Below are 14,136 nucleotides of genomic sequence, written 5' to 3'. Positions count from 1 at the left end.
ACTAAATAATTGGTTGAAAACCAGGTTTACAACTTTAACTGCAGATGCCTAGATCGACGGAGGACGAGGTTCAGCACGAGACCCAGAGACTCATCTGATTTTGCTTCTATTTTTTCCACAAAGACAACCTGTACCGTGTATTTCATTCCCTTCCCTTCGATCTTTGAGATCTGGACAAAGTGTACATTTCAGCACATGCCTATCTTTTCAAGTCCCTTATCCAGCAAGGCAGTGCTGTGGAGGAGGAAGCCTGCCACGTTATAACAATACATCTCTTTACCAATGCCAGAGCTAGGTCGATAGACCCAAGTATGTGTTTAAAGTTCTTTGTCCTCGTCGTCAGGCTCCGCAGACATGGCAATGGCTTTTGTGATACTGTCAAGGCAGCAACACTTCTTTGCGCTTCTGTCCAAAACTGGGCTACTACCGGATACTGCTAGACCAGAAGGCAAAAATCTGCATCTGCATTTGCACTTCGAGGGCAATTGGTTGGCGCACCCGTAGACATATGACCTATACGTTTTGGAGACAGATGTGTGTTGTAGATAGTTAAACGGAGTATATTTCAGCCTAACATTCCTTGCATCTAATCCAATTTGTATCTGACAGTTGCTGGTTCATGCAGCTTTCTTAACTTTCTTTTAAGTTCCCCCATACGGGTGCTGTGTTCCTGTAGTGGTTCAACCTGTATACAAGTGATTGCCGTCCTAGCAGTCAAGAGTAAATGCAATATTGGTCAGGTTTACCATGCCACAATTTTTTTCCACCAACAGGCGTATACCGTTTTAGTGGAGGGACGCCTGGCTGCCAGAATCACATTACAGACTTTGGGAGGCAAGTCAAATGGAATCAGCTGTTGCCGCTCAATGTGCACGCAAGGAGGTGGAGGCTGGACAGGTTCGGGTGGAGGACCGTCCCCTGTTGCTGCGTCAGGAGATGCTCCCGAAGAGGCAGTCGGATCGGGCAATCCATTCTCGAACGGAGTAGCTCGGGATACCAAACTCTTCGAGCCCAGTCTGGTGCCACAAGAATGACTTGGGCCCAGTCGCGCCTGATCTTCTTCAGCACTCTGGGCAGAAGTGGTATAGGTGGAAAGGTGTACAACAGACTGCAACTCCACTCGCGACAAAAAGCGTTTTACGGGTTTTTACGGGTCTCCGGGCTCAATTCTTGCTTACTGGGGACATGACAGTAAATATTCTCCTAACGCTCTAGCGGTGCCTCCGCGACCTGCTAGACGCTGGCCGCCATGTTTTCTGTCCTACCTCTGTCCCGCCCCGCCCCCCCACCGGCCCAAATTCCTATTTTTCCGCTATTTTTTCTCTGACCTGATCCCTGATTTTAGGGATCCAGAAAGGTCTTGCTGTGACAGACTTGACGTCCCCAGTGGCAGTCCGTTTCACCTGGACATTACTTGGCAGTGCCCTGGATTCATTTAGATCCTGAAAAACAGCCAAACGTTTATGGATGTCAAAAGGTTTCTTATCCGCCTCTGTGCCTACACAATCAAGATCAGGTACCCACATTCTCGTCCCAAATAGGACCTCATAAGGAGTGACAACCCCTAGAGAGCTTCTTGGCTGGTTATCCAACGCCCTTTGAACTCCAAACAGATGTTTTACCCAACTTCCACCCGAGCCTAATACTCTAGCTGTTAAAGACTGCTTTAAGTCCCGGTTTTTCCTCTCCACAACTGAATTTCCCTCTGGATGGTACGGAGAGGAGTACCAAACTGCTACACCTAAACTTCTCATGGCATCCTTGTAAGCCTTGGAGCTAAACGCTGGGCTACGGTCAGAATGTAATGTGCCTATTGCGTTTGTCCCTATAAAGACTTGCAAATCTTTTATAACAGTCTGAGCTTCCACTGCAACCATGATATACTTGTAAGCCCCCTCTGTTTGTAAGGGGCCGCAGTGGTCCAAATAAACACACGCGAGTGGTTTGCCTGATATTAGTAATGGTGTCTTTACTGGACGTGCTACGGTTGAGCCTTTTATCTGCTGACAGATGTCGCATTTCAAGACATAGCCCCCTTTGCGGCTACGTCAGCCAATGAATTCCCTTCAACCTGAACGCCATCATGTTGATGACTCGGTGTGTGTGTATCACGTGAGCCCTTGGTAGTTCGTTTTTCAACTCTACTACCTGTTCCTATAGCGTTTTGTGCTTAACTGTGCCATCTTTTGCATTTTTAAATCCATTTTGTCCCCAGTGGTGTGAATATTCATTGTGTGACTGCACACAGTTAAAGGAATCACACACGATTAGTGTGGGGAATTCTCAATCCGTATTTACCAGTGCCAGTAATAGTTCTTTTAATTCTGCCAGCTGTGCCGTGCAGTCTCCTAGAGACTGGGTTTTTGTACAACTTGGATAAAACTTTCCATCCTGCATGCGTCCTTTAACGATAGCACACGCTTCGCTGTATTGCTGTTTACTTTTTATGGCCGGTTGAGCAGAACCGTCTGTGTAAATTATATATTTATACTGATCTCGAGGAATTATTTCATTTGGTAGAGGATATTCTTGTTCGTATTGCAGAAATGCTTGTGTTTTTAGAATTGGGTCGTACCTGTATTCTACATCTGTTGCAGTAAGAGAATTAGCCCATTGAATCCATCTTGGATGTAAGGCTTTAGCGATGGTAACGTTTGCCTTTGTTGCAGCCTCTAAGGCTGGAACTGGGGTAACAACAATTATACGCTTCCCTTGAGCCAGTGCTCTTTCTCTTACTACAGCAGTCTGTGCTGTTGTTAGAATTTTCCTTGTTGATGCAAAGCGCATCTCAGCATTTGTGTACAAATGTTATGTGTACATATGCTATTGGTACTGTTTCACCTTCATTATATGTTAGGTAGGTGTACCCTGATTAACCCGCAACTATACGAATAACCAGGTTGCATACATTTATGCGTGTCTGTAAGTGTTTAGAAGCTATCATGTCAGCTTGTAAGGAATGAAGGATATCTGTGTGTTCCTGTGTCAATTATCTAACTGAAAAGTCAGGTTTTATTAAATTGTAGAAAGTTTTTACCCTTTCTGCATAATCTAACATATATGTTCTGCCAAAGTTCAGGAATCCCAGGATCGATTGTAAGTTTTTTTAAATGATTTTGGAGGTTGGATCAGCTCACGTTTCTCTAAAAAGTTAACTGCTATGCTTTTCTTTTCACTTGAAAGCTCATTTCCCAAAAAAGGACATTGAGGTGGGCTATCTTTGATTATTTAAAATTGAATTTGTAACCTTCAGAGGCAAATCCCAAAATTATGGTATTTACTCTGTTCAAGGGTTCCTCCAGGTCATCATCCGTTAGATCAATATCATCCACATAGGACAATGCCTCTTCATCTAAATTTTGAAGTAATTCACTTACTCTCGCTGAAAACAACCCTGGGCTGTTCTTATACCCCTAGGGGAGATACAAAACTGTCTCTGGGAGCCTAACGCAGAGAATTTACCTGCACATGTCTTCCACCAGTACTGAACCACAGATCAGGTGCATGGGGAGGTGGGAGGGACTTCACCTGCACATGTCTTCCACCAGTACTGAACCACAGATCAGGTGCATGGGGAGGTGGGTGGGACCTATACATGTCTTTCATCAGTACTGAACCACCTTTATAACCTTTCCCATTGATGTCTTGTGTTAACCCCAATAGGAATTCCAGTATTGTGAGCCTATAGAAAGCTGGCTCTCTATATAGTGGACCAAAAAAAAGGTACTCTGTGTAGAGATTCCAGGCAAACCCCAAAGGAATTACAGAGGCACAAATGACACCCCAAATTCTCTCTCTTGTGGTAGTGGGGGTGCGCAGTTTGTCATATCAGAGAGTAGTGCTAAACCCTTTTTGCACACACATAGGCAGTAAGTGAGACCACACTAAATAAAGAAATCTGATACCAATTTATAAAAATAAAACATATTTTTATATAATTTTAGACAGCAAGAACTTGGTTACTGTGTAAGTACTTTTTAAAGCAGCAGTTTTGAAGAAAACCGTTTTATGGTACTTTAAATTGTAACTAAAGTCCATAGCTGTAATGTTAAGCTATGGAGAAAATATACGCTGCATATGGTCACTCAACAATGACTTCTGGGACACTCGCCTGGACTTAAGGCGAGTTTGGCACAAGGTCCAAGGAGGCACCAACAGATCACCTCGGGAGGCACTCGGGCATCCGGTGAAGAGGTGTGTTTCAGCGCCGGTGGTTTTGGTACTTCAAATTGTAAGTTCTTTGCTGTACTGTTAAGCTATGAAGAAAACATATGTTGGAGGCATATGAGCTGTAGATCATATGCTTTTGCATAGATAGCCATCTAGTGTTGGGTCCGGATGTTTGTACTTTGTTTTTTTACGAAGAAGTCTTTCCAGTCACGAGGAGGGTGACTCCTCCTTTCGGTGATAGTGCGCAGGGGCATCGCCTTCATTGTTAGATTGTTTTCCCGCAGAGGGTGAGAATGGAGTTAGTAAGAGTAGTAAGAAGGAGATGTCCATGAATGTATATATCTAAGTAAGGTGTTACAGCAACAGGTATAGGTACCCGGGGAGGCGGGCGGGCGCCTATGACTCTACAGATCTATATGCCAAGAACAGATGCATACTGGGTAAGTAGCATTTTCCGTTCGAGGCATATGAGCTGTAGATCATATGCTTTTGCATAGACTACCTAGCAGTTATCTCCCAAAGCGGTGGCTAATCTGCTGTTGCAGTGGTCTGAAATAGTGTACGTAAAACTGCTTTGCCTACTTCAGTAGTATGAGTATGGGGCAGGGTCCAAGACTGCTCCAACAGTTCACTTTGGGAGGCTCTGGGGCATCCGGGTGCAAAGGTGCATAACCACGTCGGGTGCCCCATTCACTTTACTAGAGGACTGTCTGGTTATACAGGTTGCCCATAGGTACTGAGGGGCCAGTCCGACTGAACCAGCACGGGGGCTCAGCTCTCATGATGCTCGGGCACTTTAGGACACCTTTGGTCCACTTCTCCTGAGGCTGCTGGGCTTGGGTGCAGTGGTCTTTTGAGGCGTCTGGTTTTTCACAGACTGAGTCACTCGCCGTAGAGGGGCGCTGCACAACGATACTGTAGGCAACATTGGAGAGTCCAGTCTTGGCAAACCCAAGGTGGGGGTCGACTCTCAAGGGCCTGGGGACCACGCTGGAACGGTTGGCCCAATTTAATTCAACTTGGGCTTGGGCGCACAAGTGCAGTGGTGCTTTCCGGTGTCTGGTTTTCAGTGGTACAGAGTCCTCTCAGATCTTCGTGGGTACCTGCAGGGTGCAGTGAAGTAGCACCACTACTCCACAGAAGACCCTGGATCTTTCTTGAAGGCAGTCAGTCCTCCCAGCTTTTGGAGAGACAGCAGCTGCAGGACTAGTCAACTTTGGTGCAATTGTTGGGAACAGCAGGCAGGCTGGAAAGTTTGACGCCAAATGAGTCACTGCTCCTCAGTCCTTGCTTTTTGCTGCTCTTCCGTGTCCTTCTTAGGTCGTCAGTAATCTGATTTCCTGGTGCCAGGGGCTCCCCTAAATACTGGATTTAGAGGCTTTAGGCGACTGTAGGATAGTAGCCAATGGGCTACTTACTCCTGGGGTCACTACGCCCCCTATATGACCACTTTCTGTGGGAAATGGAATTAACCCTGTCCCATAGTTCCTAATTCTGCCATCACCAAGTTGGCAGACTTTTAAATTTCATATCGACATCAGGTAGCCCACCTTATGGGTGGAACTAGCCGGAGAGTGGGCACGCCGCTCTGACTACTAATTATCCCGCCTGTCCTGGTGCCAAATTTGCCATGGTCAGGGGTTTTGGCATCCCCCTCACGTCTGAGGGCAGCCAGATTCACATACCAAATGCTTTGAAGCTGCCTTGGAATCCTAATTTACCAGACTGCCTGGAGGAGGGTTAAATCACCTCCCTCCTGAGCAGGCATTGTTCCTGACCTCCTGAGAGTGTGGACTGTCACCTCTGGGGGGTCAGAAACTGGTCTGTGGTGGCAGGCTGGACTGGACCGGTCAGTCAGCACACTAGTGTGCTAGTAGGTTTTAGGGGGTACTTCTAAGTTACCCTCTGGGTGCATGCATTATTAAACCCATCACTGGAATCGGAGTGGGTATAGTACTATGAGGTGTTTGATACCAAACACCATATGTTTCAGTTAAGACATTATGAAGCTGGGTAACTCGTTTTGACCAGTGCCCACTACATACCTTAAGATGGCTTCCCTGCTTACTTGCAATATCCAGTAATAGAACTAGACATCTCAGGGGCATATCTGCCCATGCAGATATGTCCTCACATAAAATATAATGCACCCTGCCTTAAGGCTCCATGGCCTGCTGTAGGGATGAATTGCGTATATTAGATGCAGTGACTTTGGCGTGGCACACAGGAGTGTCCTGTTTTGTTTTCATTCATGGTTTGCACCATGTTACGCAGCCTGCAATCGCAGTCTGTGTGGAATTTGTGTGTGGGTCCGTAAGCGTGGCATAAGATATGCTGCAGTCCTTAGGGACCCTTTGTTATAACCCATGCCCTAGGCACCAGGGGGACCCTTTACTAGGGACGTGCAGGGGTACTAAAGTCCTTAGCCAACTGCGGCACAATTACTCTTTACCTTGTTTTGGGCAAGGAGCTCTGGCACTGAGATCTGGTTAGCAGGCCTCAGTACACTTTCGGAGTCGAAAATCAGCATCTAGTGGCTAAAAACAGGGGGCAAAATTTGGGGAGACAATTGCAACAAAAGCCCAGTTTCCTACAGATCCCTCCTAACTCTGAAATGGCATCTTCTCTTTCCAGACAGAGAGTATTGTTTAGCCATCGCATCTCCCAACTCAGTTGAGCCGCCACATAATAACGTCAATAGCTTGGGGCTCCCAGCCCACCGCCTGACCGGAGGCCATAAGGTTTACGCATGGCCACCTTTCGTCTCTCCATGCCTCATATCAGGTTTGTAACTATGCGCTGCAACCCTAAAGAATATCTCCTTTAACACCACCATTAGTGTTGGGAAAAAAACTGTCTAGGTATGACTAACATTTTGGATACTGCCACCCTGACCCATTGGCAGCAGTAGGGGCATGTTTCAGCAAATCATCACTCGCCAAGTCGTAGCTATCGCCCTACACAGCTTATCCACAATGAGGTCCATGGCCTTGTAGTAAATGTTCCAACCCCTCTACCCCCTATTGAATTTGTAGCCCAGTATGGTTTTGGATAGAAGCCGGCAATGTACGTCTGATAGCCTTTAAGTGGGAACAGGCACAATTAGTCCCAGTTTATCTTTAAACTGGAAGCTGCCCCAATCGTGTTCCATCGATGGTGCTATGGTGTCTCGACGCTCCTGGAGTTATACAAGTGCATCATCGCCATTTAGAGAGAACCATTTACATCTATTCCCCAATCTAGGCTCCTTGTCCTCAAGGGTAATAGCAGTGGTGTCCATGGCAAGGTCAAAGATGACGACAATCGTACCCCCTACCAATGCGCATCTGCTCTGATATCACCCGACCTGTGTGCACTCTAGCTACTGGCTGCACATACAGCAGTTGTACGCACCTTAAAGATTCCGTCCCCAGCCCTATTCTGCAGAGCACCTCTCTGAGATAAATCTAACTTGAGGTGTCAAAGGCCTTTTCTATAGCTTATGAAGCTCCCAAGATCTCGGACTTCCTCCTGATTGTCTATTCCATAATCTGAAATAACCATGTCACATAAAGGAATGTGCTCCTACCCGGTATTAAAAAAAAAAAGTTTGGATCTGTATGAATTATATTTGTACTCCAAGTACCAAGTGATTAGTCAGCACCTTCCCTAGAATCTTGTAACCAAAATTAAAGATAGGGGGTGATACAAAGACGCATTGAAGGGGTCTTTTCACTGTTTAGTGAGAACCAATATTGATGCATCTCTCACTGAGGACCGAAGCATCCTATTAGTTCTTTCTTGCTATCACGTACACCATTTGTAGTCGGGCGCCAACTGGGACCCATATGTTGCATAGAACTCGAGTAGCAGAACCATCCCTGGTGTTTTACCTCTCGCTGTCTGTTCAATCGACACTTGTATCTGCGATTGTTACCGGCTCCTCTAGTAAGGCGCTGAGTTAGGTTAATTGTTGGTATTGATTGGATGTATGTGCATCTGTACCAGGGGAAGGTTCATACAGTGACCTCTAGTATTCTTCAACCGTGGGATTCCTTTAAGATTGAGTGTTTAATAGCAGGTCCTGTCTGTACCAAATGGCCCCAAACGGGGAACTGGTGTTCACTGTCTTTGGGAGCCATCTAAGCATTGTACCTGCCCGGGCTCCCTTTGTGTATTCTCAGGCTGTGTATTTCCTGTCGTCGCTTCACCCAGTTTTTCTAACAGGGCCATGTATTCCAAGTTTGCCTTGTTGAGCGATTAGGCAACATGTTGGTTCACGGTTGATAAAACCTCAAAGTCACGTATATGCGACACTCCACATCTTTTCAGTTCCCCCTAAATGACGTGTTTGCTTCCAAATACAGTGTTACACATACTACAACTCTAAAGGCGTCCCATTCAGTTATATTATCAGTTGGTGTCGCTCATTGTAAGTGAGATACTGCTCGATGCTCTTCCCTCTGGTAGTTCTAATTGTTGCGTCTAGACGCACCTCTGTTGGTAATTTCTGTGTAGGTGCTCTCAGCTGGGCTCTCCCACTTGCCAATCGCATTTTAAGGGGTTATGATCGGATAGTGTTCGTCCCAGATACTTTCCCCCAGCTTCAACATTAAGGGAAAAGAAGTGCCTTCTGGTATGTAGACAACGCACCTCTGAATAGAATGAGTAATATTTTGTCCCTGGGTCCTCCCCGTGCCTTTCAGACCATAATTCTCATTTTACTGTCTGAGATGCTGAGTGTTGCATAGTAGGGTTGATGCAAGAGGGTTCAGGAACATTGCATGGTTCGCGTTGGGGGCATAGACAGCCACCGATGTTAGTACCCCATCATGCATTCCCTCTGCCACCACATGGCATCTCTCTAGGTCTATTTTGGTATTTTGCCATGCGAGTGGAACCCCTAGGGTGCTTCAAACAAGCACCTCCTGTGATACGCAAAATAACTCGTTAATATTAATAAACCTCTCTATCATTTGGCCAGTTTACTCAGTTTGTGGGCTGTCAGATGCGTCTGTTGTTGGTTTGCAATATGTTTATTTCTGGACATTTCTCTGTGGGGCAAATACCGACACACTTTCGATGCCAGTGCTACCCTACTGTGATTACAATTTTTGTTCTTTTTTTAAGGGAGTCCCGTGCCTCTGCTTCCCTCCCCACTCTACTCATGGACATTTCACCGGCTCCACCTGCAGCACTATTTAATTAGGCGCTGCATTGCATGAGAAAATGTCTATGGGCAAAAAAAAACCACAATGTCTGCCTACTCAATATGTGTATGTCTGCGCTTTAGGTACACATACATTTCATACCCTTTAGTGGGTGTAGTTATTCCCCTTATGTTCCCGGTCAGGATATTGTACCTATCAGTGGTTATTCTGTGAGCCTCTACTGTTCTCCTATAGTACATAATCTTTCCTCTGGTGGCATTGGTTTGTTCATTTTTCGCAGCCTCCAACCATCCCATAGTGGAATAACGGTGCCCCTCAAACCTGGACCATTCATTATTGTATTCCAAACTCCTGCTTCCTGGCTAAAGCTGCAACATTCACTTTATACCAATATAACCTCAGTTAACTTGAATATGTTAAGTGTCCATTGTAGGGAGAAAAGGTAGGTAGGGGCCAAGCAGACCATATCCGGAACTAAGCTGGACTCTGTCCATTCTTCAGCACCCCCAGATCTGTTCCTCAGGTCCCCCACCCGGCGCACCAACGCTCTAAGGCAGCAGCCGCCTTCTGTTCATGTACAATAATAGAAATACTTCATGGAGTTATGTGATGACCTCTGCTGTCATAGGGGTGAGGTCTGGGCAACCATCAATCAATGAGTCTGATATCTTGTCTTCCAGCTCTGTTTTTGCCAACCATTCTTCGAGGAGCAATTCCATTGCCGGACCCTCCACTTGTTCTGGCAGTCCCACTATCCTGATATTGTTGCAGCGTGAGCAACTTTCCGCATCATCTGCCTTCACCTTCAGAAAGTGCACGTCATTTCTAAGGATCTTTATCTACATCTGCATTTCCTCCACAAGGGTCTCATTGTTGCCAGGCTTGATTCATTTCTCTCTGCGCTCTCTCTTTGAGTTTCTTATGATCAGTCCTGAGTAGCCCCTCTTGGTTTGCCACTGCATGGATTTTTTGTTCAAGGGTAGGCTTTATGTCCATAATTGCCTGCAGCATTTTAGCGAGCTTGCCCGTGTGTTCCTCAAGTGTTGTTTTCCATATGAATAAGGCGGTATTTTATATCTCCGCTACCCATGTGCACACTCCTCCTCCCCAGGTGGGCCGGCAGCTTTCGTGCTCTTTGGTTTAATCATGATGGTTTGTCTGTCTGTGCACCAGCCGACTCCACCAATCACAGATCCGGTACACCAACAGGTTCTTTAAACAATGTGACTTGCATAGCAGGATCACTTTTCAGTAAGTACCAACCAGCTGGTGTCACACGAGCAGTTTTATTTATTATTGTATCCATCTGCTCAGCCGCACTGGCCTGGTCTCATTTGATTAGAGCAATTCACACTGCCCTCCACCACACCCCATTTACATGAGGTGCCGGAGAGATTGCACATGTCCGCCACCGCACCCCATTTACATGAAGTGTCAAAAATCACACGTGTCCTCCACCGCACCCCATTTACATGAGGTGTCAGAGAGATCACACGTGTTCTCTACTGCACCCCATTTACATGAGGTGTTGAAGCGATCACACGTGTCCTCCACCACACCCCATTTACATGCGGTGTCGAAGATCACATGTGTCCTCCACCTTAAAAACCTCCATTCCTACCACTCAGCTCTTGGTGCTGGGTCAGTGTTCAGTCTCTTCTGAATATGGTCCTGATTTAGATCTCGGCGGACGGGTCACTCCATCACAGCGATGACAGATATCCTGTCTGCTGAAATATAAATTTGATAGGATATTATTGGATTTATATTTCAGCAGAAGGGATATCCGTCACCATTGTGACGGAGTAACCTGTCTGCTGAAACCTAAATCGGGCCCTATGTCTGATGCTTCCGCTATCCCAAGTAAAGTTGCTTGTGGCCTCAATTATTTCCCTCTTTCCACGTTATTCACATATCAAAACAAAGGGCCTGATCGAGATTTCGGTGGACGGGCTACTCCGTCAGCACAGGATATCCCGTCCGCTGAAATAGAAATCCCATAAAATCCTATGGATTTGTATTTCGGCGGAAGGGATATCCGTCACCCTTGTGACGGAGTAACCCTTCCGCCGAAATCTAAATCAGGCTCAAGGAGTTTCAGCCCCAGTGCCCTTGGCCCTTCCCTCTCCTGTCGCGGCTCGCATCATAAGGTTTCAAGATGCACCGGATGTTTCATGGTGTATCACATACTTTTGCCACTTTATTTTCAACCTTGGCAGTGATGTCTTCTTGTATCCTACGTACGCCATGTAATGCGCCGGGCAGGTTAGCAGTGCCCCACTAATCAGCTTGTTGGGTCTACGTGTCACTACACTGGGTTCCTCTGTGTCCCGGCGTGGCACGCACTATGATTTCAGGATGCACCACATGTTCCAAAGCGTGTTGCGTACCTCCGCCACCCTGGGTGCTGGCAATCTCAGCACTTCTCCTGTGCCATATAGTGCTCCTGGCTGGGGAGCATAACCACGCTATCAGGCTTAATAGGCCTGCCTGTGGCTCCTTGTGCCATGTCCAGCATTGGTCCCAGTTTGGACCCAGCCATATGTAAATCAGCCTTGGCCCTGCTCCAGTGAAAATGGTCTGCCCGATCTGCCATGCCAGGCCCTCCGAGAACCGGACACAAGCGAGCCAGGCCCTCCTAGAACCGGACACAAGCGAGCCAAGCCCTCCTAGAACCGGACACAAGCGAGCCAGGCCCTCCGAGAACCGGACACAAGCGAGCCAGGCCCTCCTAGAACCGGACACAAGCGAGCCAGGCCCTCCCAGAACCAGAAAACAAGCGAGCCAGGCCCTCCCAGAACCAGAAAACAAGCGAGCCAGGCCCTCCGAGAACCAGACACAAGCGAGCCAGTCCCTCCCAGAACCAGAAAACAAGCGAGCCAGTCCCTCCGAGAACCAGACACAAGCGAGCCAGTCCCTCCCAGAACCAGACACAAGCGAGCCAGGCCCTCCGAGAACCAGACACAAGCGAGCCAGGCCCTCCTAGAACCGGACACAAGCGAGCCAGGCCCTCCCAGAACCAGAAAACAAGCGAGCCAGGCCCTCCGAGAACCAGACACAAGCGAGCCAGTCCCTCCCAGAACCAGAAAACAAGCGAGCCAGTCCCTCCGAGAACCAGACACAAGCGAGCCAGTCCCTCCCAGAACCGGACACAAGCGAGCCAGGCCCTCCGAGAACCAGACACAAGCGAGCCAGGCCCTCCGAGAACCGGACACAAGCGAGCCAGGCCCTCCGAGAACCAGACACAAGCGAGCCAGGCCCTCCTAGAACCGGACACAAGCGAGCCAGGCCCTCCCAGAACCAGACACAAGCGAGCCGATGGGTCGTCAGTTTCATGTTCCAGTTCAGGGAGGTGCCCTGTGCAGTTTGGAGCAGGGTCAAGACTGATGTGCTGATGGTGGGTCCAAACTGAGGTGGCGGGGTGGGCAAAATAACAGTGGACTGGGATGGAGCCTGAGTAATCCCCATTGGCTGAGATTAATAACAGTGGACTGGGATGGAGCCTGAGTAATCCCCATTGGCTGAGATTAATAACAGTGGACTGGAGCCTGAGTCATCCCCATTGGCTGAGATCAATAACAGTGGACTGGGGTGGAGCCCGAGTCCTTCCCATTGGCTGAGATTAGCAACAGTGGACTGGGATGGAACCTGAGTAATCCCCATTGGCTGAGATTAATAACAGTGGTCTGGGATGGGGCCCCGGATAATTCCCATTGGCTGAGATTAATAACAGTGGTCTGTGATGGGGCCCCGGGTAATTCCCATTGGCTGAGATGAATTCAAGCATTTTATCCATAACTTTTTTTGCATACTTAAGTGGAAAGTACCCCTCTGACACAGTGACCCCGGCCTCTCCTTCCCGGGTGGCACCCTCCTGCCCAGTGACCCCTGCACCACGCCCACGTGACCCAGACTCTGTTCGGGTCCTGCCTCCCTCCCCTGCAGGGTATAGAGCGCCCCCGCCCGTGCCAAAGACGAGGTTCGCTTGACGCATAGCTCCTGTGCCGCCGCCTCTGGGCGCCATGAACCCGTCCGCCTCATCCGTCGAGGTGTTAATCCGTTCAGCGAGCTGCTAATGAGCAAGGGGCGAGGTGTAATGTGCCAGGAAGCGGGCCTGCCTGACCCCAGCGTGTAGTTAATGCCTGTAATGAAATAAGTGGCGGGAGGGGCCCGGGTGCGCTCAAATGATGCCCATTTGTTACAGGAGCCAGGGTCCCTCCGTGAAATGTCACCTCGGGTCTGCGCACCCGTCCTCCCGGGTCCGAGGCGCTCTCTACGAGTCAGTAGCGCCTGGATGTAAGCGCCTCCGGCGGCCGCCGAGGCTTCTGGGCGCAGAACGCTGCCTTCATTGAACCACCGCAATCTCAGAGGCGCTAAACCTGCCCATGCATGTGCCGAGCCGGGAACGCGTTGGACATGTGTGGAGATTGCTTTTTGTCATATGTGCGTAAAGTGCCGGCTGGAGGCGCACCTTTGTCTTTTACAAGGAGGTCGCACTGGAAACCGGAGCCGATAAATAAATGCATCTTAGAATGAAAGCACAGGCGGGGGGGAGGGCGTTGTGCTCGATATGTCACATCAGGGGCGGGGCTGGTGCAGGGGCCTGGAGACCATGGTCGAGGGGGCCTGCTGCACCCCAAGATTAGCTGTGTTCCACCACCAAGCCAAGGGGTCCGGGGCCTGCTGGCAATAAAACCCCATGGCGCGCTTGCTGGGGACTGAACAAGGACACTTTAGACTAGCCTTCATCGCCTTCCTCCACCCCACCACCCCCCCCCCCCCCCCCCCCCCCTCCGGCGAGCAGCCAGATAAGGAA

The 14,136-nt window shown here is 48.6% G+C and overlaps 1 protein-coding gene across 9 annotated transcripts in view; it reads left to right on the top strand.

The window, feature by feature from the left end:
- The window catches only part of RALGAPA1 (Ral GTPase activating protein catalytic subunit alpha 1), a 717,351-nt gene that overhangs the window by 522,000 nt on the left and 181,215 nt on the right, over positions 1 to 14,136 (top strand). The window lies entirely within an intron of this gene.

The sequence above is a fragment of the Triturus cristatus genome, chromosome 9, assembly GCF_964204655.1.
Source record: "Triturus cristatus chromosome 9, aTriCri1.1, whole genome shotgun sequence".
NCBI lineage: Eukaryota > Metazoa > Chordata > Amphibia > Caudata > Salamandridae > Triturus > Triturus cristatus.
This window is presented reverse-complemented; position numbering and strand designations above follow the sequence as displayed.